The 26,775-nt window shown below is 37.1% G+C and overlaps 1 long non-coding RNA gene across 1 annotated transcript; it reads left to right on the top strand.

Moving 5' to 3' along the window:
- Positions 1 to 360: 360 nt before the first annotated feature.
- Positions 361 to 26,492, top strand: LOC132647967 (uncharacterized). The gene is made up of 3 exons (XR_009586292.1): positions 361 to 552; positions 24,999 to 25,085; positions 26,363 to 26,492. It is a non-coding gene; the product is annotated as an uncharacterized LOC132647967 (long non-coding RNA).
- Positions 26,493 to 26,775: the final 283 nt, after the last annotated feature.

Here is a 26,775-nt window from a genome sequence, read left to right as displayed (position 1 = left end):
GAATAGAGCTTCCTACATTAGCTTCCTGGACCTGGATTAGCTACACCACCTTTATTCTTATTTTTCAATTGAGAAAGTAGACTGTGAGGTTGAACGGAGCTCAGATTTTGGCCTGACTTTTGTTTGCCATGGATAGTTCCCTGCAGAATGAATTTTTTAAGCTTCTGCAAGGCCCAAGCAGTATAGAGTGAGCTGGAGGCTGTCACAGGCAGCGAGACTCCTGGCTGACCACTGGATGGCATTGCTGTCCTTTCTTTCCTCACAGGTTTCCTACTCAGTATTCACAGGAGTTAGAGAGTTCCTGAGGCCTCTTGCCAGTGTCTCCTCACAACAATGAAAAACAGTGAGTGGAGTCTACCAAGTCCCTTGGCCAACAGGGAAGCCATTTCAGAGCCAGGTAGGCCCAGTATGGGCATTCGGGACAGCACATCTAAGGTGACAGAAATGCTTTACGTTTTATAAAATCAGCCTCCCTGTTTTCTCCTGGGATCTGTTTATAGGCCACGCTTTGAGTCCTGGGAAATGACACCACTGAAGACAAGTCCAGGAGAGGTGAGCAAATAAGGATTTTTAGACAGTATCGGAGCCTGCAAAACTGCTGGAAAGTAGAATGCTTTTATCTGATTTTAGAGGCAATTTCTGTTCAGTGAAAAGAGCCATTTGTTTGTTTGTTTTTTTATTCACTGCCCTCTGGTGGAAACACATTTAGAATTTAATTTTTAAAAAGATGTCCCAAATAGAAAGGAACAAAGAATCTTGTCACTTTGAAGGCATGGTCCTGGGAAGTAAACACAGGTTTTGTATTTGGAAAGTGCTTGGGGACAGGACCTTACTCAAGCAGAATTTTACACCATTCATGTAATCAGAAGTCACAGAAAAGCTTGAGGAGACTCCTGGCTTGTAATCTGCATTTTAGAATCATGATTCCTGCTTTTTTTCCCCCAGAGCTTTTAATTTTTGTTTATGTACATAATCGTGAAAATGTAATGTTTTATTTTCTGAAGTATTTTATATTTCTAAGTTTTTTTCATCCTTCTAATATTTGCCTAAATATTCAGCCATTTTCCAAAGTCCAACACAGGCATGCTAAACAGCTGCTCTGCTGGAAGGAAAGCATAGCTCTGCCTTGACACTGCCTTGTTGACAAGCTGCTTCTGGTTAGAGTCTTGCTAATGCACTAGGATGGCCAAGCTCCAGTCCTGGAACTGAACCCCAGGTTTGCCATAGAGACATTTGGCTGAATCCTGGATTCAGAGAAAAATCTCAGCTCTGGGGACTGTTGAGTGTGTCTGTGGGAACAGAAAGCTGGACAGTTCCCAGGTCTGCTTTTCATGCTATACTTACATCTGGCATTCCTTTGCTTCATGCTGTCAGTCCCAGCGTTAAACAAAGAGAATAGATAGCCAACTGAGAAGATATTTAATCCCTTTCTTCTTTTTCCTGCCTTAAAGAATTAAATTTCTTTGCCTTTCCTTTCCTATTGTATTGGCTTATTTATAGAATGAGTATATTACTTATCTATTAGGAAACATACATGTGCATACTGCAAAAACTAATCTGAGTAGCTTGTTAAGAATGTACTGCACACCCCCATGAGAGACCCATGCAATCAAATTTTAATACAAGTCATCCTTACTGAATTCAGAGGACAAGAAGGCGCGTCTGTGTCTACATCTATTTCTGTGTTGTTAGTCTTAGCTAATTGAAGGTAGACTAATTTCACATCGTTCCTTGGGAGAGCACCTAGTGTGACTGAAGTCCAGAGATGGTCACTTGGTTATTATGCCTCTGTGAGTGCTGCTGGTGCATTTGTTAATGATCTTTTTGGCTACTAGAAATTTCAGAATATTTGTCTCAGTTCAGAATGTGTCTCCCAAATGTCATTCATTTAAAGTATTGGAAACTAAAATAGCAGTGGAATGGAATGCATCTTCTTTCATATGTATGTATGTATGAGGAGTCCTGATGTAAGATAATGAGTATAAGCATCTGAGGTCTAGGGACTGTTGCTGGCTAATCCTGACCTCCATTTTGCAGTTGCATGCACTGGAAGAGCATATATTAGTTTGGTGATTCACAAAGGCATGAAAACAAATAGTAAATATACTCTTGTAAAGAGGACAGTTTGATATCCATATAATGTCTAGCTCTGTTCCTCTAGTTTTCAGGGCTCAGCATTTTGGACAAATAATACTGTGAAAGTGAATCTGAGAGTGGATCTCATGAAGGGAGTTTGTGAAGCCACAGTTCACAATGAGTTTGTTTGAGCCTGACCCATAGGCCATTTTCCATGTGTGGGAAGCTGTGGTGGGCTCTGTTCAGAGTGGGCTTGATTCTGTAAAGCTGTTAAGGAGTATGTGTGTCCTCACACACATGGCATGACCTGTCTCATCAGACTCCCCTCGGAGAACATGTGGGTGTGAAGCACCAGGACTTATTATTCTTTCCATTTTTGCTATACTTACAAGCTGCCTGCTGTTCCCATGATCTTTCTTCACATGTGGTTTAATGAAATTGTTTAGATTTACATCTAAGTTACTCTCTCATTTCAGCCTTACCTCCTTGATGTTTCTTCACTCCAGTCATTGCAGTTAGTGTTTTAGATGTTTTCTTGATTTGCTGGCACAAGTGTTGGGAGTCTCTGGGTATGTTATAGATGTCTGACCACAGGAGCATGGCATGAAATATTGATAACTTCCATTAGACAGATATATTCCAGAGCTCTGAGGAGAGAAACCATGGTTTTCTCCTTGTTCACATTGGTATTACGATGCTACATATCCTCTCATGTTTTTTATAAGGCAATGGCGCCTTTAAAAAAAAGAGCAGTCTGCTCTGAGAGCAAGTTAATCCCACTATGTTCTGGAAACCTGGCAGAATCATTAATAAGGAAACCAGTTGTGTGTAGGTTTAAATTAATCAGCAAGCATCCAGCAGCCAGAAACCTGAGGGGAGGAGAGAATGTTTCTCCTTGAAAAGAGAAAATATACTCCTCTCTCACTGAGAACATCACAAACACACACACACGCACACACACACACACACAGAGATGGAAAGACAGAAACAGACAGAGAGACTTATTAATGGAGAAACATGTGCATAATGTATATTCTGGCTATAATCTTTTCTCCCTTAGGGTTTCTGTAAAGCTGTGCAAAAGAAAAGTTAAAATCTTTGAAAGATGGGTTGTGGCCACAGGAGAATACTTTCAGACTGAGAAGGATCAGGAGCAGTGGAGGCTTATGTTTACCATAATGGGGAGAGTTATTTGGGCTTCAATTCCAAGGGAGCAGAGAGCACATTTAAAACTGTAGATCAAGTGAGGTGAGAGCAGGGACACAGAAGTGAGAGTGGAGAGCCTGCAGCAGGATGCAGGGAAGGTGGAGGTTCTTTGATGTATTCATCATGGTTCTCCTAAGAACTAGACTGAAGAGCGCTAAGATTAATTCTAACTCAGGAGTTTTGTTTCTTTCCTTGATTAATACCCATGGATACTAGGAGCAATGAACAACTGGGGCTACTTAACACTGGGCAGTATTAGGACATTCAGAGTTTGTGATTCACAATATAACAGAAAGTTGGTGATTTTGAACCAAATGTAGTTGACTGCAAGTTTGTGAGATACTATGTCTTAGTTACTTTTCTATTACTGTGAAGAAACACTCCGCTCTAACCAAGGCAACTAAGCATTTAACTGGGAGCTTGCTTACAATTTCAGAGAGTGAGTTTGTGAACATTATGGCAGGGTGCATGGCAGCAAGCAGGCAGCCATGGTGGGTACTGAGCAGAAGCTAAGAGCTTACTTCTGATCCAAAGAAGCAGAGAGAAATCTAGCTGGGCTCTTTAAACCTCAAAGCCTATGTCAGTGTCACACCTTCTTCATTCCAAAAAGGCCACATCTCCTAATTCTTACCAAACAGATGAATCAACCAAACACTCAAATAAGCCTATGTGGACAATTTGCACTCAAACCAAAACATGACAGTTTATTTCCTTACATTGCTATATGTCAACAAACCTTAGAATTGTCTAATATTAGTGCTTACTTGTTAAAACTAGGGTCTATTTATTTATTTATTTACTTGTTTATTTATTTTACTCTTTTTTTTTCTTTTCCTTGTTAGCCATAATATAGTCGAAAGCACATGGTAGACAGTGGATATAGTTGCTTGATACTGAAGGGTGAATTTGAGCTGTGGCATTTCAGAACAGATGCAAGCTTGATGGACATGCCAGAGGATACACATTCTATACCCCACTTTGCCATTTGTAGGAAGTGTACTATGGACAAATCTTCCACTTCCTTGTGCCTCTTTTTTGTTGCCACCCTAGTTGAGAAAAATGTTTAATAAGTCACAGGGTTATCAAAATACTCAAATGAGGTAAAGTCAATTAATGAGTGCTAAGGAAATTAGAAACCAGTATAACTATATAACAACGTATGTTATCCCCAAATACACATTTTTTTAAATGGATGCATAGCTTTAGCTTCTTATGTGTACCATTGGAGAAATTGCTTTATTTCCTCCATATATTTAAACAAAAACGATGAACTATGTCAGCCACTCACTGAGCCCTGCCTGTGAGACAGAATCTACACTTGCTGGGATGTTGGTCTGGTGCTCCAGTACATCCCCTCTGGCCTGGTGGACCCAAGAGAAGACGTTAGTACCTGTGGCTCAACAGAAATATTCATTTTTATTTAATTGAATTGGGTCACATAGTCATTTAGAATAATTTTCAGCTAAACTGGGGAGAGGGGATGATTGGATTAGATACTTTATCATTTTTTTCCAAAGGTATAAAATTATCTTTGTAAATGCTATTATAATACTTTAAAAGAATCACCACCAACAGCAGTGGCATGAATGCAACGAGTCTGAAAGATAAGGTTAGTTTCTGGAAACTTGGTTTGCTTTGCATTCCACAGAAGTAGAAGCTGAAGGCATGACAAGCTTTCATTCAAGAAAAGCACCACAGAAAGAAGTGACCTGGTAATTAGCATGTTTCCAGCACCAAGGAATTCAAGGCTGTTTGCTTTCTACAGTGTGGGGGAACTCCTTCCTTTGGTGGCTGCATAGGCTATTCTCTCACTGGCTGAATGAAGATATGCACTTTACCTAAATTTCAACCTTTTCAAAAACTGAAAAATTGAGTGATAATTGATTTCACAAATGACAAGTTTGTAACTAGCAGAAGGAGTAAGGAGAATTATTACGAAAGGAGTGTTTAAACCAGCTCCTGTATAGACTCTATGAGATCATTCAGAGAAAGACTCTTAACTCAAAGGCAAAATTGAGATGTTCGGGAAGGTAATATCACACAAGGAAAGTTCTTTCTTCTCTCTCTCTGTTTTCCTATATGTAAAATACACAAGCATATAATGTATATATTGCATAATTTAATAGTATGTATTCTCATATGTCTGTATATAAAACACAAGTATTTATAAATATTGTATATAGAAATACATGCATTTTATATATCTATATAGGCATAAATATCTATATGTTTATGCCAATATATCAAGATATCTCTGAATATTTAAACACAGATAGATGTATAGATGCAGGTAGGTTGAAATAATGACAAAAATTAGGTGATGAAATCCATTTATATATATGAAGAACAGGTTTTTAAAAAATCTCACGTAAATAGTAACATTAAACATGTTATTACTAATTTTAACCCCAAACTACTATCACCATTTGAGTGAAAATTAACCCTCTTGGGTCAATTGCACGGTACTCTATCTGTGCAGCAGAACTGACTATCGTGGTATCTCCCTGACTTAAATTACTTAGTGCTGACTTACAATGTGATCCAATCTTCCAGAATCCTTCGGGATATTTTCAGCTTTCAGATGGGATTCTTTTTTCCATCAGGGCTGGATTTACTTGCGTATGATGCGCCTTGTGGCATTCTGCAGATTATACCTCATCCTAGTGACAGCAGCTGTTTCTGGCTCCCTAACTTTACAGTTTCCACAGACCAGTGTAGACAAACTGGCAAATATGAGGCTAATATTATTGATAAACAGTTTAACATTGTGTTAATCTGAGCCACAATAAACATAAATACTTTAAACATGGAAGGATTATTTTGTATCTTCTTTGATGTCATATAACCTAATGTAATATATTAAGGATCTTCAATATAAATTTTCTTCTGAAAGTTGTTAAACCCCTAGGTTAAAAGAATGGAAATGTTAGGAGTTGAAATGTTCTTGTTTATTAACATTATGCTCTTATCTTGTTCCTCCAGTCCAACACAACCTATGCAACTGACACATAGTTATTTTAAATTGCTTCTTAGTGGCTCCTGCTCCAAGGCTTGCAATATCTATTAAGAATCTTAATGAGAGGGATTATAAACCTTCTTGCCAAAGATAAACAATATAAATGTTTTGATGAGGAAGGATAAAGTGAAATGGAATTTGAAGCTGGTATAACAGCAATTACCAGGCTGGAGAATTTTTCCTCTAGAAAACAGCTTTATACAATTCCAGTGTGGAATATGGCAGCCTAACATTAAAGTGTGGTGACATGAACTCAATGACTGGCTCCTTTATCTTCCCCCACCCCCCGAGGGAGGAGCAGCCTTGCTAGGCCACAGAGGAGCATATGGCATCCAGTCCTGAAGATACCTGATAAGCTAGGATCAGATGGAAGGGAGGAGGACCTCCCTTAGCAGTGGACTTGGAAAGGGGCAGGGAGGAGATGAAGGAGGGAGGGTGGGATTGGCAGGGAATGAGGGAGGGAGCTACGGCTGGGATACAAAGTAAATAACCTGTGATTAATATTAAAAAAATAAAAATTAATATAAAGAAGAAAAGGGACACGTGTTTCATTGCATGATAGATTATTGGCAAGCTAGCATTTTATGGTAAATATTGCTTGCTTGGAACCTTAGATTTGCTGTTTGTCATATCCCACTTTATTATTTTCTTCTAATGTTCAAATGAAGATAAAAATAAAATAAAAATTACTTAAATATTAACATATCTGTTCTGTCTATAATACTGAAAATCACAAGTTTTTGTGTAACTGGAATTTTTATTTCTATCTGAATTCTGATGTGCAAATGCACATGACTGATGTGTGTCTGAAGATTCAATACAATAGTTCTTAATTTCTTTACCATTTATGATGATTTTAAAAATCCTTTTGTTTTTCTTCTCCTTCATTATCTTATACCTTCTTGATTTCTATTGTGTCCTCAACTCGTTTACCCTTAAATGCACACATGATATTATAGGTAAACGGTAAAATTGGGAATTTTTTTTCTGTAGTCTATTGAAAATTAGACACCTAAGTTGTTCCTCAGGTCTAAATTAAACTATGTATGGATAATGAATAAAAATGATTACAAATATAATTTTTGAAAAATAACTGATATTTATACTCCAAATCAATAATATCAATCAACTAAACTTACAAATCTACAGCTATACAGCAAATGCTCAGTTGTGAGTTATTTCTCCTGGCAGAGCATTAAGGAGCTATTGAAGAACTTCATTCAGATGCCTAATTTGTATTTCCAAGGATGGGAGGCATTGTTTTCATTATATTCTGATAGTCTGCCCACATGATTGTACATAATGATGACTTTCTTTTTCAGAGCCTATCATCACATTTTAGAAAACAAATGTATTCTAGTCACCATTAGTGTTTTCTAAAATTTAATCATTTTTTTCCTTTTTTATTATTTTCATTTATTAAAATTTATTCAATTTATATCCTGTCTGTGGCTCCCGCCCTTATCTCCTCCCAATTCCACACTCCCTTCCTCATCTCCTTCCTGCCCCTCACTAAGTCCACTGATAGGGGAGGTCCTCCTCCCCTTCCATTTAACCCTAGCCTATCAGGTCTCATTGGGACTGGCTGCATCATCTTCTTCTGTGGCCTGGCAAGGTTTTCCATGCCATCATTGGAGTCCTTTCTCCAATCCCACCTGTTCTTTCTTTCTCCATGCTCACCCATGGTGGCCTCCTCCTTCTTGCTGTCTTCCCATCCCTCTGTCTCTCATCCATCTGTTCTTCCAGTGATTCCTCCTGAGATTCTCCAAAGCCCAGGAACCTTAGCCACACAAATCCAATTTTACCCTGCCCAGGTATATGCTGTTCAATTAGCCAATCAGGTATAATGACTTAGGCAGGTTTACACAGAGGGGCAGTAATCAGCATCCAACCTCCAACAATTTCCCTTTTCTGTCTAAATAAAAAAGGTCATTTTTTATAGTAAGAATAATATGAAGCAATTATTAAAACAAATAGGTAAAACTGCTATAAACAACGTTTAATATAAATGTCTTTGGCAACCTTGAAGAAAATATCCTATCCATGAGGGTCTAAAGTTTTGTGCCTAAGTTATTTATTATAGTTTGTATCTATCAATCTAAAAACATCTATCTAGACTCCAAACATCCTTTTAATTCCTAAGCAACTAAGCAAATTGAAATACTTTGACTTACTTCTAGTCTTCAACCCCATCAGTGACTTGAGAAGGAATAAAAATTAAATAATTGAAAAAATAGGAAGCACATGCTAGCAGCTTCTAAAGAATTGAAAATTGGCAGAGACATTTTGCTACCATAACAGCCACCCAAAATGCTGTATAATGTTGGAGCATCATCTTCAGCCTTCTGGCTCAGTATGTTTGACTGATATATTTGTCAAGCAGGAACTATTTAGGACATACTTACCCTGCCTAGACAGACTTTGGTAGTCGACTTGGCCTGCATTCAAACTTGCCCATTTTAGGCAGAATTCTCTCTGTCAGGAAGCAATAGCATTTTCTTTACCAGGGTGTCTGGTTTGCCATATTTGAAGCCATCTCCATATTGAGGTTCTTTGATGCTCATCATCTTCTTTGAGGTAGGTTGGGTGCTGCCAGGAGATGACCTGTCTCAATATAAAAGTATCTTCAAAATAATAAAAACATTTTAAAATGCCATATTCTGTCTGTCTTTATATAATTTATTTGTCTATAGAATCATGTCTATTTGTTAAATCTAGGATATATATTTCTATGATAAATTAGAGTAGTGTCTGGCTTGATTATGAGTTGATAAACTAAAAAAATTTGCATTATCTAATATCCTAGTTTGTTATATCAATTTAAAAGTATTGGAAGTAACCTTGGATTTATGACAATATACTAAAATTTATACCAATGTATCAAAAATATAAAAAAAAGAAAAGAAAAAAGAAAAGTGAACCTCCCCCACAACCTCATCTTGTCAATGGAAGTAAGCACTATATCAGATAAAAGCTTTCTAATACTTCATTGTGATTGTGGAAGCTTGATGCCCATCTAGTTTAAAATCCAGATTTTTTTTTTTAATAAAAAAGGATTGCTTGGGGTGAGGGTTGACTGCTAGGGATAAGAGGAATATAATGGGAGAGAGTGATCATAACACATTATATACATGTATGAAATTATCAATAAAATTAACCAATTGACAAAGCAACATAGAAAGCTAGTAAGAATGAAGTTACAAGCCAAAGTACAAACAACCATTTACAAAGAATAAGCACAGGTATATACAAGTAAATGTCTTCATTCTAGACTGTGTACCATTTTAGTGTATTTAGCCTCCATTTTATTTTTTGAGTAAGGGTCACATTGCTCTTTCTGCCTGGACTCGGTTACGGTTAATCAAAATCTCAAGACTATGCCATATGTGATGGTGCTGTATGAACCATTTCCCTGTTGTCTTCAGATTCAGTTGTTTTTCCAGTTTAAATTACCTATGCAACTGTCTCCATTGAAGACAGATTTTTATTTTATTAACCTCAAATTATTAGTCCAGTCTAAAACCATGAAGTTTGATTGTAAAGTCTAGCATGCTATTTATCTAAGTACTGTGTTAATTGAAAAGTTACTTTCTAAGACATAGAAAATAATTTTGGATGGACTAGAACAAAGGGGAAGAAGCCATTTTATTAATCTGCTCTCACTGTAGAACGTCACTTGCATGTGAATACTTAAAAATTGCAGTTCTCTACTAAAGTTTCTTAGTTTCTAATTTAAGTTTTCTCATCTCTTGTCAAAACTGTTGTGACTGGCCTCATTAACTCTCTGGCTGAAGTCTCACATCATGTTTATGTGGGCAATGCTTTCTGCATCCTAAGGCTATCCTATCCAGTACTTCTTTTAAAGAAATAAATTAGATGCATCAGCCATAACTTACTGATAATAAACCTAAATTGAGTCCACTAGTCCAAATTTCAGCAAATTTTATAGAGGGTGAAATATAGTAGAGACTCAGTCCAATGCACTGTCTGGGCTCAAATATGACCTGATGCTTAGAGTTTTCAAGAATGAGTCAACCAACCACTGAAATGTTCTACCTTATATACTTTGATCCAGGAGAAAATGAAACTGAATTAGTAGTACAGCTATTTAAAGTGTTTTCAACGAGGACATTGCTAATTTTCTAGATACTGAAATGATTCACATAGAGAACTTATTTCAAAAATTTAAAACCTATAAACATATGGGTTTAAAATTTTTACCTACTAGCCCCTTATTCATTAGAAGAGAACTGTATGTAATATCTATCTATTTAACCCACTGGATATCTGTCAAGTTTCTAGAAAAAAAAAATAAAAAAGAATTTTTTAAGTTGGCCAGAGACAGATGTGTATGACACCTTTACATTGTAATGGTGTGGGGCATCATTGAATTCCTAACACAGATCTTCCACTGCTTGTGTTCCTTCAGCTTTGCAGATAACTTCTTTGTTGTGAAAATGAATCCTGGAAAAAAAAATCCAGATGTAAATATGAGTTTTGGAAAAGTTATTGCACGTCATGAAATCTAACTTTCAAAGAAGGTCGTATTGTGTTGTTTTAAATAGTTGCCTGCTCATACCACAGACAGAGGATCACTGTAAACAAAGGCACTATTCTTCTTATAAAGTGAATGAACATTTACCTCTTAACTCATGGTTCTGCTCCTTCTGTAAAAATAGTGCAAGTTTAGTTTCTTGTACTAGGTAACTTCAGATTCTAAAGGTGATGATCTAATGAAAGCATTTTAAGAATTTTAAAAGTGTGTGTGTGTGTGTGTGTGTGTGTGTGTGTGTGTGTGTGTGTGCCTGGTGGCACACAAACCAAAGGACAACTTTCAGGGGTCTGTTTTCTCCTTAGCAATGTGGGTCCTGTGGATGGATGAGGCCCAGCTTGTTAGGTTTGGGAGCACGTGCCTTTCCCAGCTGAGCCATCTCATGGACCCTACTTGGAAACTATAATACCAATAATAGGTCTCTTTGCCCTATCTATGCCTAAGAAAAGGAAAAGGTAGGAAGCCTGGGAGAAGGATGATTGAATTGTAACTCAAAAGAGTTGCTCTTCACTCTGATTTGAAGTTTATGTATGTATGTTTCATGATCATGAAGGGAGACTTGGAGCTTCTTCCCTAAACACAGAAGGAAGTGATTGTGATGAGGAACCAGTGCTAACATCCTAACAAGTATAGCTTGTAAGCATACACATGCAAGATGTCGAACCGGAAGCAGCTGTTTCTACACCAACCTCTCTCTATGATTGCTTTTCAATAGCCGGTGCAAATGAGTACTTTTCCAAATAATTCTAGCTAACTACTTCTCTTTTCTTCAAACCCAAGCATCTTTCTCAGTTTAGTTTTTAGTCTTGGCCAAGAAATATCAATTCTTCTTTTTAATTACTCTACTCCTCCATTCCCACTATCTCAGTAGTTGCCACATTTCTATAAGGCCAAGTAAAAAGAGTTTCAGATGAAAATCAAACCTGTCGTATTCTGCATCATTATATCAGTGTTTGCAAATATATTGAATTCTTAATTGAAATTATATAAAAAGCAAGCTTTTGGATTTCTCAGTATCACCTTATTCTTTCTTCATTTCAGTCTCTTTGCCCCTGCTTTATAATCCCTGCCTCAAATCCTCCTTTGAGATTAAAATAAAGTCAAATACCTAGGGCTTTCCTACTAAGACCCTATTTCTATTTTTTAGTCTCTGTATCTCCTCAATAACTAGCTTCATTTCCAATTTAAATAAAATCTTTTATAAGAAAAATGCTGCACTAGTCTTTTAATCTACATACTATGAAAATAAGCCAGAAGGTTTAAATTCTAAAAACCAAAAGCACTTTCAGACTCATTGGGAAGAAGTGTCTGGACAGTGTGTATTCTGAATCCTTACAGGTAAGAAGCATCAGCTCTAAGCAGCAGGATGGAATATTTGTGATAATCTGAACCTATCTAGGTCTTATTGTGAGCATGTCAAAGGAGCAAAGTGAAGTCCAAAGCAGAAAGAATGCATGTGTCTTAACAGACACTAGGCTTTCCTCTGATAATGTCATTACTGCTGGTGGTAATCATATTGCTCTACAAACAAAACAGATTTTCATTTTATTTCATGATTCTAATGAATAGATCTCCATTTATGCTACTCAAGCCATTTTAGAGTAGGCTTTTCTCTTCCATTAAAGTTAGAATAATGAATGATCTTTTGTACAATTACTCGGTTGTAATTAAATCTGGATTTTGCTGACTGCTCTAAATGTTGAACATTGAAGCCTGTTGCTGGAGGTTTGTGGAATCAGTAGAATGGCTGTTCTCTTGCTTACCTCTTTCTCTAGAAGTGAGTTGATGATTTTATCAGGCATATAGCCCTTTTCTGTACATACTATGTTCAGCAAAAATGAGTTAGGGAGGAAAAGGGAAATATTTTGAGCTGCTATGAGTTCCAGTTGTACTTACATTTGAGAAAGGAAGAGACTGCAAGAGTTCCCCTGTAAGGTGAATATGTTTATGTACACTAAGAACAGGTTCACGAGGAAATAAAATATTTAGGAATAACCACCAGATTGACCAAGTTACACTCTGGACAGGAACACTGATGTTTTTATTTCTGTGTCACTGATCCCTAGAATGGCATGGCAATTAGCATATGGAAAGTCCTCTAAGGCACTAAGTTTTCAGACACTACTGTATTTGGGTGATCCTTAAAGTTTATATTTCTCTTTCAACCCCCCAACCCAGGTAGTGGAAAAAGAAAGTTGTAAGGGAAAGGGGATGTAGTCCTCTTTACTTCTTCCTGCCAGGTAGGGTCATAGGATTCTTTTGGGAGAATATCTGTCCAGAAGTCCAGGTAGCCAGTAAACCAGCAAGAGCAGCAAGCAGTCCTCCTCTGTCTCTTTCAAGCCACTGTACCTCCTTACTCTGGGCTATCATATTTATACACCTCAAAGTCCTGAGAATTCAACTAATTCCAGCTCACAAAAAGACAATTAACAGTCGTGGATAAACTAAAATCAACCACTTGGGATTATAACAAAAACATGTTTAGCATAAACTAAAATGTTCACAGAAGTACTCAGTTCTACAACACACAGTTTTATACCTGAGTTAGGCTAGAGCAGATCACACTCCAGTGAGGAATCTTGGTTCCGAAGAAATCTGGACTTCAAGAACAACAATACTATTTGCCTTCTGACTCATCTACAGCATTGATGGACAGCATGTCAATGCTAATGTTTATGTCTAATGTTCAGTATCATTTCTCCACAGCATCATGATTACAGGAGAATCTACTATTCTTTATCTGGGTGGGTGTCACTTCACACATCCAGCTGCTCTGTGCTCTAAAATGGCTTCTTCGCTAAGCAGTGGACACTTCTAATGGTTCACAATCCCTCCTAACCCTAATCCAAATCTGTAAATATGCTAACATTCTTCTTTTATGTTCCACCTTTTCCCATGAAATAATCATGGCTTTCCAATATTATACACACAAAACTTCTTACTAAAAAAATATATTGCTTTCCTTGGGAGAACAGTATCGTTCTAAGAACAGAAGAGAGAACAAATAGAAGTAAAGCGTAAGGAAAAGGAAGAGGGAAGCTATGGCTCCTCGTGCTTTTCTTCCCACCTCCCTCTCAGTAAAATACAGAATAACTTTTAGGACACTCATCATGTGGCATTTTGTCTCTGGTCCTACACTTTTTAAAAATGTCCTCCTGCTCAGATGTGTCTGATTGGCAGCTCAGTCTCCATGTGGCTTTCTGAGTGAGGGGAGAAGGGGCTGCCTCTATCATGAACTCAGTTGACTGCTCTCTGATCATTCGACACTGATGATCATCTTTGACAGGCCATGGAGGAAGAGGATCCAGGCAGTCCTGATGAGATTTAACAAGTTATGGGCAGATGGCAGTAGTGGAGAACTCTCCCTTTCAGCGGACTCAGGGAAGGGGATGAAGGGAAGAGGGAGGAATGGTGGGATTGGAGGAGAAGAGAAAAGGGGCTTCAAACTTCAAATATATAATGAATAAATTGTGAAGAAATTTTTTTTAAATGTCAGTGTTTTAGTTTGTTTGTTTTTTGAGGTTTCTTGTCTACAATGATAAAACAAAAGTTGTAGTTCCTTCCTCATATGCTGCATATTCTCCACATCTTACCTAGACTTTCTAACACAAGACAATTAACACCGAAAGCATTCATCTATGTTACTACAGCGTAGGCATCTTTTCTCACTGGCTTAGTTACAAGTAGCAACTTCTGGATTCCCAGGTGGATCTCTGTGAGTTTGAGGCCACCCAAGGCTCTGTTACACAGAGAAAAGCTGATTCAACAAAACAAAACAACAATTAGAGTAAACTCATTTGCTAGTAACTATGGTGGAAACCCCAAATAGTATAACATGAATCAATGGGGAGATACTACAAAACAAGAAAACACTGTCTTGGTTAGGTTATTATTATATAACAGCTAAGCCAAACCAGCTACAAATTTAATATAAATGGGGCAGAAATAAGAGTGGGAAATACAATGTAATGCATTTCCATGAGAAGGAATAGTGTGTGTGTGTGTGTGTGTGTGTGTGTGTTTACTCACTGGTGGTTTTCAGGATGCCTGTAAACAGATTATGTAATATCATGGAGTAGGGTTATACAAACATTTATTCTCTTCCTAGCAGTGGACGGTTGAAAGCAAGCCCAAGATGAAGTTACTTTTATTCATAGTAACTTTATCTTCTCCAATAATTGGTCATTCCAGTACCTGCATTTATTTTTTACAAAATGAACAGTGTCCTAATCTTCTATTAGCTTATTTTAGTCAATAAGAATGACTGGAAAGAAAATTAATGTGATGAAATAAAAGGAATGAAATGAAATAAAAACACTTTAAAGAATAATGTACAATATTGCTTCTATTTTATATGCTCAGTTTCTTTACCTTCAGTCATTATGAATGTCTTTGACATTGCCTTTTAACACTGGTCTTGATGCTCTGAATAAGAACACAGTTTGATCTTTAAGTGTTGAAAATGTTCAAATACTTTATACGATGCACATATAGGATACCCAGTTCTGTTCATTGCCACCACAGAGTATGACAGAATTACTGTAGTTTAAACAGGTTGGCTCATGCTATAATAATGCATGTTTTTATTAGAAGTGCTACATAAAACATATGCAATGAACATAATGTTTAGTATACCATAGATTACATTTGGCATGTTCAGTAGTTATTTTATAAGCATATATGAAATTTTATATCATTCCTAACAGATGGGGAATAAGCAGTAACAGGACTTGTTAATTTTTTTATTATACTTTGGAAGAAAATAAGTAATAATGTTAGGAAAAAACATATTGAGGCTAGAAAACTACATAAAATGTTTTAACACCCATTTTAAAATCTTGGGGTAGAAAAGAAACATAAAGAAACTTGAAATGTTTTGGCAGCATCTATTATCAGTAATGGTGCTCTATAAACCAGCATTGAACGGGAAGAAAAAATATTTTCTGGCTAAAATACCACCAGCTGTTTTCTGAGATTCAGGAAACAGATATATGCAGAGAACACAAAATAGTGGTGGAAAACTTTAAAATACAGAATGTAAAGTAAATTAAAGCAAAGATGGCTTGAAGCATTTCTGGCTTAGGTCTAAAAGTACTTAGTGACCCACACTTATCTCTCTGGGCATCTGGCATGGCTAGATGACTTTTCCTGTGCTTCTTCGGGTCTAGAGAAGCACAGGAAAAGTCCCCTTAGTCTGGAGTTTTCAACTTTTATTCCCTCTCTCGTATTTTGCTTCTTGTTTTCTGTCTCCAAAACTGTCCTATCAGAAACAAATCTTTTCCAACTGTGCTTAACCTTCCATATGGCCTCTATGATCATCCTCTTAAAACAGACACAGCCCTATCACCTGCAAGCTTCCAAGCCTCTGCTGCCTCTGAGTGTTCAGTCTACATTTGGATGTGGAATATTCCACTATGCACCCTTAAAAGGTAAAAATTTCTGAAATTCATTGTAACAGCATGGAATTCTAGTCTTCTCTTGTTAAAAATGAGGCTTGGAATGTAAATCCTCAGGAGAGAGTAACTGAGGTCATGGTAAATTACATTTAGAGCAAAGGTCAAAAACCCTCTTGTGACAACTTTAAGCAAGAAAGCAGAAAGAAGCAAAGGATTCTTGGGACAAAGAATGACAGAAGAGTGAAAATTCTTTACAAAAAAAAAAAAAGCAAAGACAAAAGACAAGAGAGAACCTAGACCCCCTGGTCAGATGCAGCTCTAGCTCTAGGCAGCACAGTGTCTAAGCAGGGTCCCTAGTAAGGGAAGCAGTGGCTGTCTTTGGCATGGACTCAGTGGCTGACTCTTTGATCACCTCCCCTCGACAGGGAGGTGGGGAGAGAGCCTTGCCAGGTAACAGAGGAAGAGAATGCAGCCAATCCTGATAAAACCTGATGAGCTAGGGTCAGATAGTAGGAGAGGAGGACCTCCCCTATCTGTGGACTAGGGGAAGGACATAGAGGGAGAAGAGGGTGAGAGGGTAGGACTGGGAGAAAATGAGGAAGGGGGCTACAGCCAGGATACAAAGTGATAAATAATAAGTCAATAAAAAGAAAATTAAAAAATTGCAAACATCCAAAATAAATAAAGCAGTTCAAGACTTTATGTCAAATTTGTTACATTTACATCACTAGAGGAGGAAACAAAGCACAGATGAAAGCTCACACATATTTGCCAGCAGCAAGTATGTGTGAGAAACAAATTCACTTTGTTTCTCATGTCACATCAGTTCATTTTAATTTAACAAGTAAGGAAGATGTTCTTGTTAGGCCTCTATCTGCTGCAGGGTGTGGCTGACATACTAGCCCTACCTCTGGCTGGGGCTTCCCCTCTCCCAGAGGCCCTTCACAAGATAATCCAGACATTTTGGTTTCTCCCTACTCTTTTTGCCTTTTGTCCTTTCCCCTTTCTTCTGCCTTTTCCTCTCTCTCTCTCTCTTTCTCTCTCTCCTGCTCTTTTCTGTGTCTCTCCTCCTCTTCTCCCTTTCTCTCTGTGCGTGCTTTTCTTATCTCTCTAACTCCTTCTCCCATGCTGCTCCTAATAAATCTACTTTTACAAAATATAGCTTTGCCTCACTATTAGCTATCTCTGTTTTATTTATTCAAATAGGTCTGTGTCTAGAAGACCCAGTATTTAGTCATAAAATTTAGGCATAAAAAGAATAAAACATTCTTGCATTTCAGAAGATCAAAATTTTTGGAGGTAGAACTATAGAAAATCTGATATAAGGATTTAGCCAAGGTATAATACTGTAGCTAGCATGCATATTTAGCTTTCATCTATCTTTTGAGGTGGTTTGAATGAGAATGGCTGTTGCAGGCTAATATATTTAAAGATTTTTGTGTCCCAGTTAGTGAAACTGTTTGGGAAGGACATGGAGGTGTGGCCAGATGGATGAGGTCTGTCATTCCTGTTAGGAGTGAAGTTTCAAAAGATTCCTGGAATTTTCAATGTATCTCTCTGCTTCTTGGTTGTATGTATAAATGCCAGCTCTTTGCCATTCCTTGCCTCTGCCATCATGAATTCTAACCTTCTGAAACTGTAAGTCAAAATAAACATTTTCTTTGATAAGTTGTCTTGGTTATGGTGTTACTTACTTTGGCCTATGCCTCTTGCTTCTTGCCCTGGGTTTCATCTAGTGGTATTCAAGACATCCACAGAAACACTCAACTTTTGTTTTAACAACATGGAAATATAAATAAGTGAAGTTGTTATCAGTGTTTGAGGTACAGACTTCCTGAGGGGTGGAAGAACAGGGATTGATGCATACCTGTTTCTCTTTGCTGTTATCTAGGACACATTCTTGTGGCACATAGAAGCCTACTAAAGGGTTAAGTGCATAATAACATAATACCCAGGTCTTAGTCCTTGATCTTCTCTGCCAAAACTCACTAGCCCCTTTTTATACCATAGTCATGGTATGTTTATGTTTAGAAAAGATCTCTTCTCAGAATTCTAAGGCTATAAGGTTTATCAATTGTCTATTAAATATTTCAATTTAGTTACCAAATAAATAAAGTTAGCATGCAAAAATTATTTCTGGATACATTTATGTTCTCATCTCTGTTAGTGCCAGCTTCTACTAGTCAAACCCAAACTGTGGACATATCCTTGACTTTTTCTTTTTCACTCAGACCTACTATCCTTCATATACAAATGCTGACTCTAACTTTGGAGTTTGGTCAGAATCTGAGTACAATTGCTTTCTATGGTATGTCCTGCTCAAGACTTACTACTTTATGAGTGGGTAACTGCCTAAGATCTCCCATGTAGTCTCACAGCCAGCCTCTCTCATACAATATTATAATATTTATCCTGGTTTTTAATCCTAAGCAATGCCTTGGTCCCCTGTGAAGTAGTTATGATTTCAATGGAGATATCTTTGGGGCAAAATAGTTTTCCGGGATGGTTTAAAGATGCACTGGAGAATAATAAAGCAATATTTTAAATAATATCTATAAAGGAAAGGTTGAGCTATTACTCTCTTAAATTCACTCTTACTTGCTGAGGTAAAGTTTTGGGACAATGTTGTTGTTTTCACCTATAACTTGGGTGCTTAAATATGGGGACAGAGCTCTGGACCAGCATTCAGGGAATTAGTATCAGTCCTGTCCATTTAGACTTCTTTCTCTTTGATGAGACATTTCTGTTTCTGAATTTTTAGTGGATACTAAAAACTAAAAGCAAAAGGCTGTTGTATGAAATGTTATAGTCAATGAAAGATAAATTCCCATGAGAACCTAGTGAAAGCATGTGAAAATTTACAGTTTCTGTGCATAATGTAGTGATTGTTTTATTCTGGAAATTAGACATGTGGTTTTTATTACCTTCTCAAAGAGGTATATGACCCAAGAAAAAACAGAGTACTACTCAAATAAATTGATCATCAGCTGCATTCTTCCTCATTTTATCATCAAAGGCTCATTGTATGTAGCAACATGGTCTTTTTAATGAGAAATTTTGACTTTGGTCCTTAAAACAAGGACGAATTAGCAAACTTCAAACACCTAAAGGTGAATAAGAAGGCTGGTGAATATGGCTTCATAGGAAACCATCAAGAATATGTTGTTCAACAGTTCTCAATACTCCTGTAATCTAGACTGGACGATGAGGTTCTGAAGGAACATGGGAACCACTTCTAAACCATTCAGTGCTTTTAAATCACTGTAATTATCCAGACACAGTAGCCTCCTACTGAATATTTTCTTCTAGATAAATCCTTCCTCTCTCCTGCTTTCTTCATTTTCTAGGCAGTTACTAGATCCTTCCTGGACACAGAACAGTACAGTACTGTCCTGGCATGAGTTCTTTGAACCGGCCTTTTCTGAGAGCTTGGATAATGGAGACCCAAGTCCCAGAAAGGAAGTGCAAGACTGGGAGTCTGAAGCCTGCATTGCATCCCAGTTCTGCTATTAAAATCACTCTGTGACCCTCTGCTGGCCACTTAACCTACTGTGCTGCTATTTGCTCATCTGTAAAATTGTTCTCCCTCTCAGGCTCTTTGTGAGGATAAAAGAAAATAATAGGTGGCAAAGTGCAGTGAATGGTAAAAGTCTAACACTAAATCAAAGTATTATCATTTTACAAATTTATCCCTGAGAAGTGCTGACATCGACATACAGGAGTTGAAGCTACAATTAAGGGCCTGCTTCATCTTTAACCCACCAATAGGAAAGTAGATTCTCAGCAGTGACCCAATTTCAGGCACCCTGTCGTGACTTGCAACTCTCCCTTCTTAGCCTTAGTATAAGTGCAACAGCTCAGAAAATTATTTTAAGACAGTTTCAACACCAACTACTTTGTAGTCTTGCTTTTTAACCTATGAGTTCATAAAGTGTGATCTGAGCTGTTAGAACCTTACACATGACTGCACTTCTTCGGAATTGTTTTGTTTAGGTAAACCGATCCTGACTAGGGCCTGTTATGTGCCAAACCTTGGGCACACAGAGGGTAATGTCTACCCATCTGAGGGAGCTTACAGTGTACTACAAGACAGGCTAAGAAAATGTGTTCAGAGCAATGAGGCCTCTTTCCATGACTATGGACCATAGGCTAAGCCAAGTCTTAGAATGTTTCAGTGCGTATCATGCCCTTTGATAGTATCACTAGCAAAACCTTGGTCTCCTACATTAGTTAATTTTTTCTTTTAAGGAAGGAAAGGCTTGTTTGGGCTCACACTTGTGTGGATTGTCCACCGTAACAGAGAAATCAGCACTGCGCTACTGAGTCAGCTAATCATGTTGACTCCATAATCCTGAAGTAGAGAGAAATGACTATAGATGCTCACAGATCACTTTCCCCTTTTCTTTGAGCCCAGGACCCACAAAATAATGCTGCCCACAGTTAGAAGAGATCTTTCCAACTCATTTCATCTAATCTAATTAATGTTTCACATACATGCTCTTACATACAATCTAGAGATTGTCTAGATTTCACTAAATTGACCATCAAGGTTATGATCAGTACACTTCCGAACAACCTCCATGCCAAGCATTCTCCATTTTTAGCACCTGCGCTTAAGCTTCAGAAATGTTAACTGATACGTTTCCAAAAGAATCCAGAGTCATTCTGCTTGACTTTTTTATTCCACGAGGAGTCAGAAAAGTACTTGGCCCCAGAGAAAGACAGAAAATCAGCTGCAGAGTGATATGGAGGGTTAAACTATGCAATGCACTTGCTTAGTACCTGAATGTGATGTGTTTCCTTTAACAATGGCAACCTTTTGTTTTTTATATTTTAATTTTTCAAAACATATAAAATGGTTTTATAGAAGCCCTCTAAGATATAAAAGGTATATGTAATATTAAAAACTCATATAGTCCAAATCTCAAGTCCATAGAAACTTAAAAGCTTTTCCTCATGAAAGCCCACCGCTTTATAAATGACGTTGATAAAGTGTTAGACAACTTGGTAGACACCCATTATTCTGCCTTGACAATAGAGTTGACAAAGGCCCATTTAGGTCAGTGCTTTTTTGTATATTGGCTGCATTTATAAAATTCTTTTATAATGAATTTTGTGATTTAGGGGTAACAGAAATATATCATTATTCTCTTGATAATTATACTGATATCCAAAGAATGTTTGGGAGGCTGGAGAAATGAGTCAGATTTAATATCTAGTACCCACATGTCAGCTCCCAGCTCCAGTTCCAGGAGATCAAATGCTCTCTTTTGGCTTCCTTGATTCCTGCACGCACACAGTACACAGTACACTTACAAGCAAAACACCCATAAACATAAAAAAGAAAACCTCACAAAGAGAATACTTAAAAATAACATCTAGCAAACACAATATCAATCCCTTTAAAAAGATGTCTGATCTATTTTAAGTTATAAAGTACACTTTATTTATCCTAGAAAAGTAAGTGTCCAAGTAGAGCCTATGGGCCCTGGTAACATCTCTCATTTTCCAGGGGTCTATGTGAGCCAAGGAGGCATGCCATTCACGTCTCCCTTTAGAATAGAACTAAACCTTAGACAGAATGAAATTTCTGCATGATACCTCCACAGTCTTGCACTTATTCAATTTTATTTTTGGAGAATTTCATACAGTATACTTTTTTAAAATCACATCCTTTCCTGTACCACATTTCCTCACAACACCTCCTTTATTCCTACACACTAACTTGAAGTGTTTTCTTTCTCTGTAAACCAATGAAGAAGATGAAAGTAGAGGAGGAGAAGAAGGAGAAGAAGGAGGAGGAGGAGAAGACAAATAACAAAAATCATGGAGTCTGATTTGTGTTGGCAACTACTCCTGAGCATGAGGCCTGCCCATAAGTGTGTATGATAAACCAATGTCTCTTCACTGAAAAGAAAAGATTTTCCATCTTCAAATAACTCCTATTCTCTCTGTTTTTTCAATCTAAAGTCTCACTTTTCCTGTGCAACTTTGTAAGGGGCCTTACATTAGACATTAAATGAATTAAATGAGATCTCCATGAATGTACGTTTGTGCGTTTGTGTGTGTGTGTGTGTGTTTATCTGTTGAGATGGGGGTCTCTTGATTAACTTTCAGCTTCACAATTTTGTCTAGTCTAAAGAAGTTGCCTCTGGGATCACATTTCTTGTAACTTCTAGAACTTACATGGCTGCTGGGAACCTGAACTCCCAGCTTCACACTTCGAGATAGGCATTACCTACCAAGTCATCTACATGATCCTGTAACACACTTATTTTTACATGAAAGACATGAGTCCTGTGAGTCTCACGTGAGTAGGTGAGTGTCTTGTCCCAGGGCACAGAGGGAGTCAGTCTTAGAATTACCTCCATAGCTTCAGGATTCTCGTTTTGAGCTCTGTCTACCTGAGTCCCTAGTTCATTTTTTATTTTTTAATTAAATTTTTATTATTTTTATATTAACTACAGCTTATCCACTTTGTAAAGGACACATTACTGGTACCTGTGGCTGAAATCTATTTTTCCCATCTTCTTTGTTTCTCTCCTTCCCTTCCTTTTTTTTACATACTTCTTATCATGCAATGACTTTTTGTTGTGCATATACTGAATTTGAATAGTCACTAAGAATTCACAAAATCTTCTATTTGTTTGCTTGGATCTTTTAGTATTTATATTTCTTTTCTTTTTTTTTTTTTGATTCAGTTTTGCTGTGTACTATGCCTATATGTGTATTTTTGTGTGGAGGTCAGAGGTCAGTGTCAGGTGTTCTCTTCCAACTGCTAGTTTTGAGTTGGAATTCTTGGAGCTTACCAGTTCAGCCACACTGACTGGCCAGCTTGCCCATGGGAGCCTATTCTCTCTGCTTTCCCAGTGTTTAGATGTAGGGGCTGTTTCCAAACCACGTCCTCATGTTGAGTAGCAAGCAAGCATATAACTGCCTGAACCATATCTCCAGCTCCTATATTCCATAATTTTAGATGAATTTAAAAAAAATAATTTAGGAAATATAAAACAATACAGAGAATAAAACAAAGTTTGTCATGTCTTATGCTTACAGAATCACCTCTTGTGGTGGTTTGAATTAAAATATCCCCCAAAGGGTCAAATCTTTGAATGCTTAGGGAGTAGCACTATTTGAGGGGATTGAAGTGTATGGCCTTATTGAAGTGGTCGTGGCCTTGTAGGAGGAAGTGTATCACTAGGAGTGAACTTTGGGATTTCAAAAGTCCTAGCCAGTCCTGTTGTCTCTCTCTTCCTGCTACCTACAGATCTGGATGTAGAACTCTCAGCTACTATGTCTGCCTGTGTACTGCCATGCTCCCCATCGTGGATAATGGTCTAAACCTCTGAAACTAAAAGCAAGCCCCAGTTAAATGCTCTCCTCTAGAAGAGTTTCTATAGTTATGGTATCTCCTCACAGCAATAGAACACTGACCAGAACAAAAGTTAATACTGTGAGTGGGGCACTGCTGTTACAGACCTGGCTGTGCTTCTTATTAGCAAAATGTGGACTTTAGGATTTTGTATTAGGAAAGCAGTTGAATGCTTTAAGTGAGGTTTAATAGGCCATACAGTAGGTGCTGGTAAGACAGTGGTGCTGTAGATATCAAAGCCTGACTCAAGAGGTTTCAGAGAGGATTATTAGCGTGTAGCTTAAAGATCATTCTCAAGATATTTTGGTGAAGAATGTAGCTGCTTTTTGCCCTTATCAGAAAAGTCTGCTTGAGGCTACATTAAAGAGTTTGTATTAATCTTCTCTATATTGGCAGAGAAGATTCTAGAACTGCCTAGTATTGACTATGTCACATGATTACTAGTGGCCAGTCTTATGCAGATCTATAATGAAAAGGAACAGGTTGAGCAAGGAAAAATACAAAATGTAGAGTTTGAGGAGAAAGGGGACACCAATAATTATAATTGAGCTATGTCCTGTCCTCAGGGACATAAACAGATTATAGAAAAGCCTGATACTAAATGAAATAAAAAGAGTGTTAACTCCAGGGGAGACTCCACCCACCTAAGCTTCCAACTCATGAAAAAAAAATTGAAGAAAAGCTTTAGCAGAAAACAACAACAAAAAAAAAAAAAAAAAAAAAAAAAAAAACAGAAACAGAAAGCTGGTGCAGATGTAATTAAACAGGGGGCCACATTCCAGCTCCAGCAAGCAGCAGAACTTGGCAGCTTCAGCAACATAGAACCAGCCCAAGTGAAAGAAGCATGATGCAGTCAACATGGGTGAAAGGAGTTGGTGATCTGAAGAGTGCTTTGACATTAGACAGTTTGCTCTGACTTTGGTCTTGCTTTGGTCCAGAATTTCTTCACTACGTTCCCTTTCTCCCTTTTGCAATAGTAATGTATATTCTGTACCATTGTATTTTAGAAGTATGTGTCCTGTTTTTTAATGTAGATATTACAAGGGTTACAGTTAAGAGATTACAAGCATCAGAGACTTTGAACTTTGGAATTTTAAACAGTTGGAACTCTTACATACTGTGGGACTTTTGAAGTTGGACTGAATGCATTTTTATATTATGATATGGCTACAAGCTTATAGTGGCCAGGGAGTAGAATATGATAATGTGAATCTATAGGTTCATATACTTGAACACTTAGGGAATGACACTATTTGAAAGGATTAGGAGGTATGGCCTTGTTCAAGTAGGTGTGGCCTTGTTGGAGAAAGTACCTCTGTGGCTGGGCTTTGGGGTTTCAAAGGCCCAAGTCAGTCCTAGTGTGCTTCCTACTGCTTTCAGATCTGGATATAGCACTCTCAACTTCCATGTCTGCCCTTGAGTCACTGTGCTCCCAACATGAGGATAATGAACTAAACCTCTGAAACTGTGAGTAAGCTCCAATTAAATGCTTTCATTTATTGCTGTGGTCATAGTGCCACTTCTGAGCAACAGATTACTGTTTGATTTTGGTGAGATCTTTTATTTATTTAAAGAACAATCTTGAGATAGTATTCTCTGTATATATCTATATAAACATAAAATACATGGTGAATATTTTATACTTTAATATTTATTTAATTTACATATTTAAATTTTAATAATTTTATATGATATGTCATAATGTATTCTGTATAGCATATTATATATTTATCTTTTAAAGATATGTGTATGTATGAGTATAAACACACGAGTTTAGGTGCTAGCAGAGGCAAGAAGTGTTTGGTTTTCTGGAGTTATAGGCAATTGTGAACTGATAGACATAGGTGTGGGGAACTGAACTCAAAGCCTATGCAGGAGCAGTGGATGCTTTTGACTGCTGAGCTGCCTCTCCAGTTCCCCAAATAGCACGCATTTTAAAAGTTGAATACATAAATTCTATCTTTATGTTTTATAACTTGCTCTTATAGATTAATAATATCCAGCTGCATTTTGTAGTAAAATATTACACATTGAATATTCTGAATGCTACTACTTTAAACATAAAACACAGTGAAATTTTCTCTCTCTGGTGTGATGGTTGTTTTAGTAAACATTATTTTAGACAAATCTCACTAATTATTTCCAAATTGTAATTATATTTAACAGTACTGACGACTGAACCAAGGTCCAACTGCACTATAGGGAAACTGTCTACAGTTGGGCTGTATATGCATGTTGTAAATATTCAGGGTAGATGTGAATTACTGGGTGGTAAAACATAGTTATTTCCACCTTATTATTTTATTTTAGCAAACTACTTTTCAGAAAGATTAGGTTGTTCGCATACATTAGCAATGTAGTGATGGCCCTTTTCTTGAATCTTTGTTGCCATGGTAACTGGCAGTTAAAAAAAATTTCCCTAAGAGAATTAGGAACAGTAATATAAGGTTATTTAATTTTCATTTCATTAGTTACAGGAAGTTAAGTGGCATTCTTTTTGTGCATTTTTGGTTATTTATAGTTCTTCTATAATAAATTGCTTATTTTTGCTTATATACTTATTTCATATTATAATTTTTTTTCACTGGGTTTTTTAAAAAATATATACTGTTTCTTGGCGTTTTTAAATTGTATGCCAGAAATAATTTTCTGGTTCCTCATTAGCTTTTAATTTTATTTGTGATTATTTTCATTATATGAAAATTTGAATTTGTACGTGACTAAATCTATCTTTTTCTTCACAGTCTTTGAAGTTATACTAAGAAAACTTCCCACTGTGCTTCATTTATAAAGATAAATACTCATCAGTATTTTCTTTCACTTTTAATGGACAAATTAAAGTGCTTGCATTTAACTTTCATTTATGATTTAAACTAGCCCAAAGTTACTTTGGTATGTGGTTTTCTTTTTGACTTTTGCTATCTGAGCATTTTTTGTACACACACACACAAACCTATAATAAAAACAGTTTTTCACATATGGATTGCCTCCCTTCCTGCACTGAAGAACATGTGCAAAGAAAGCTTAAGTTGTAAATGTTATGAACATGTCTCTAATGTCTTATTTCATCAAAAGACCATCAAATGAAGGCTTTTCTTTTTCACTGACCTACTGTATGTGTATAATCTTTGCTGATTTCACCTAGGAGAGACGAGCT

Source organism: Meriones unguiculatus, chromosome 15 (genome assembly GCF_030254825.1).
Source record: "Meriones unguiculatus strain TT.TT164.6M chromosome 15, Bangor_MerUng_6.1, whole genome shotgun sequence".
Lineage (NCBI taxonomy): Eukaryota > Metazoa > Chordata > Mammalia > Rodentia > Muridae > Meriones > Meriones unguiculatus.
This window is presented reverse-complemented; position numbering and strand designations above follow the sequence as displayed.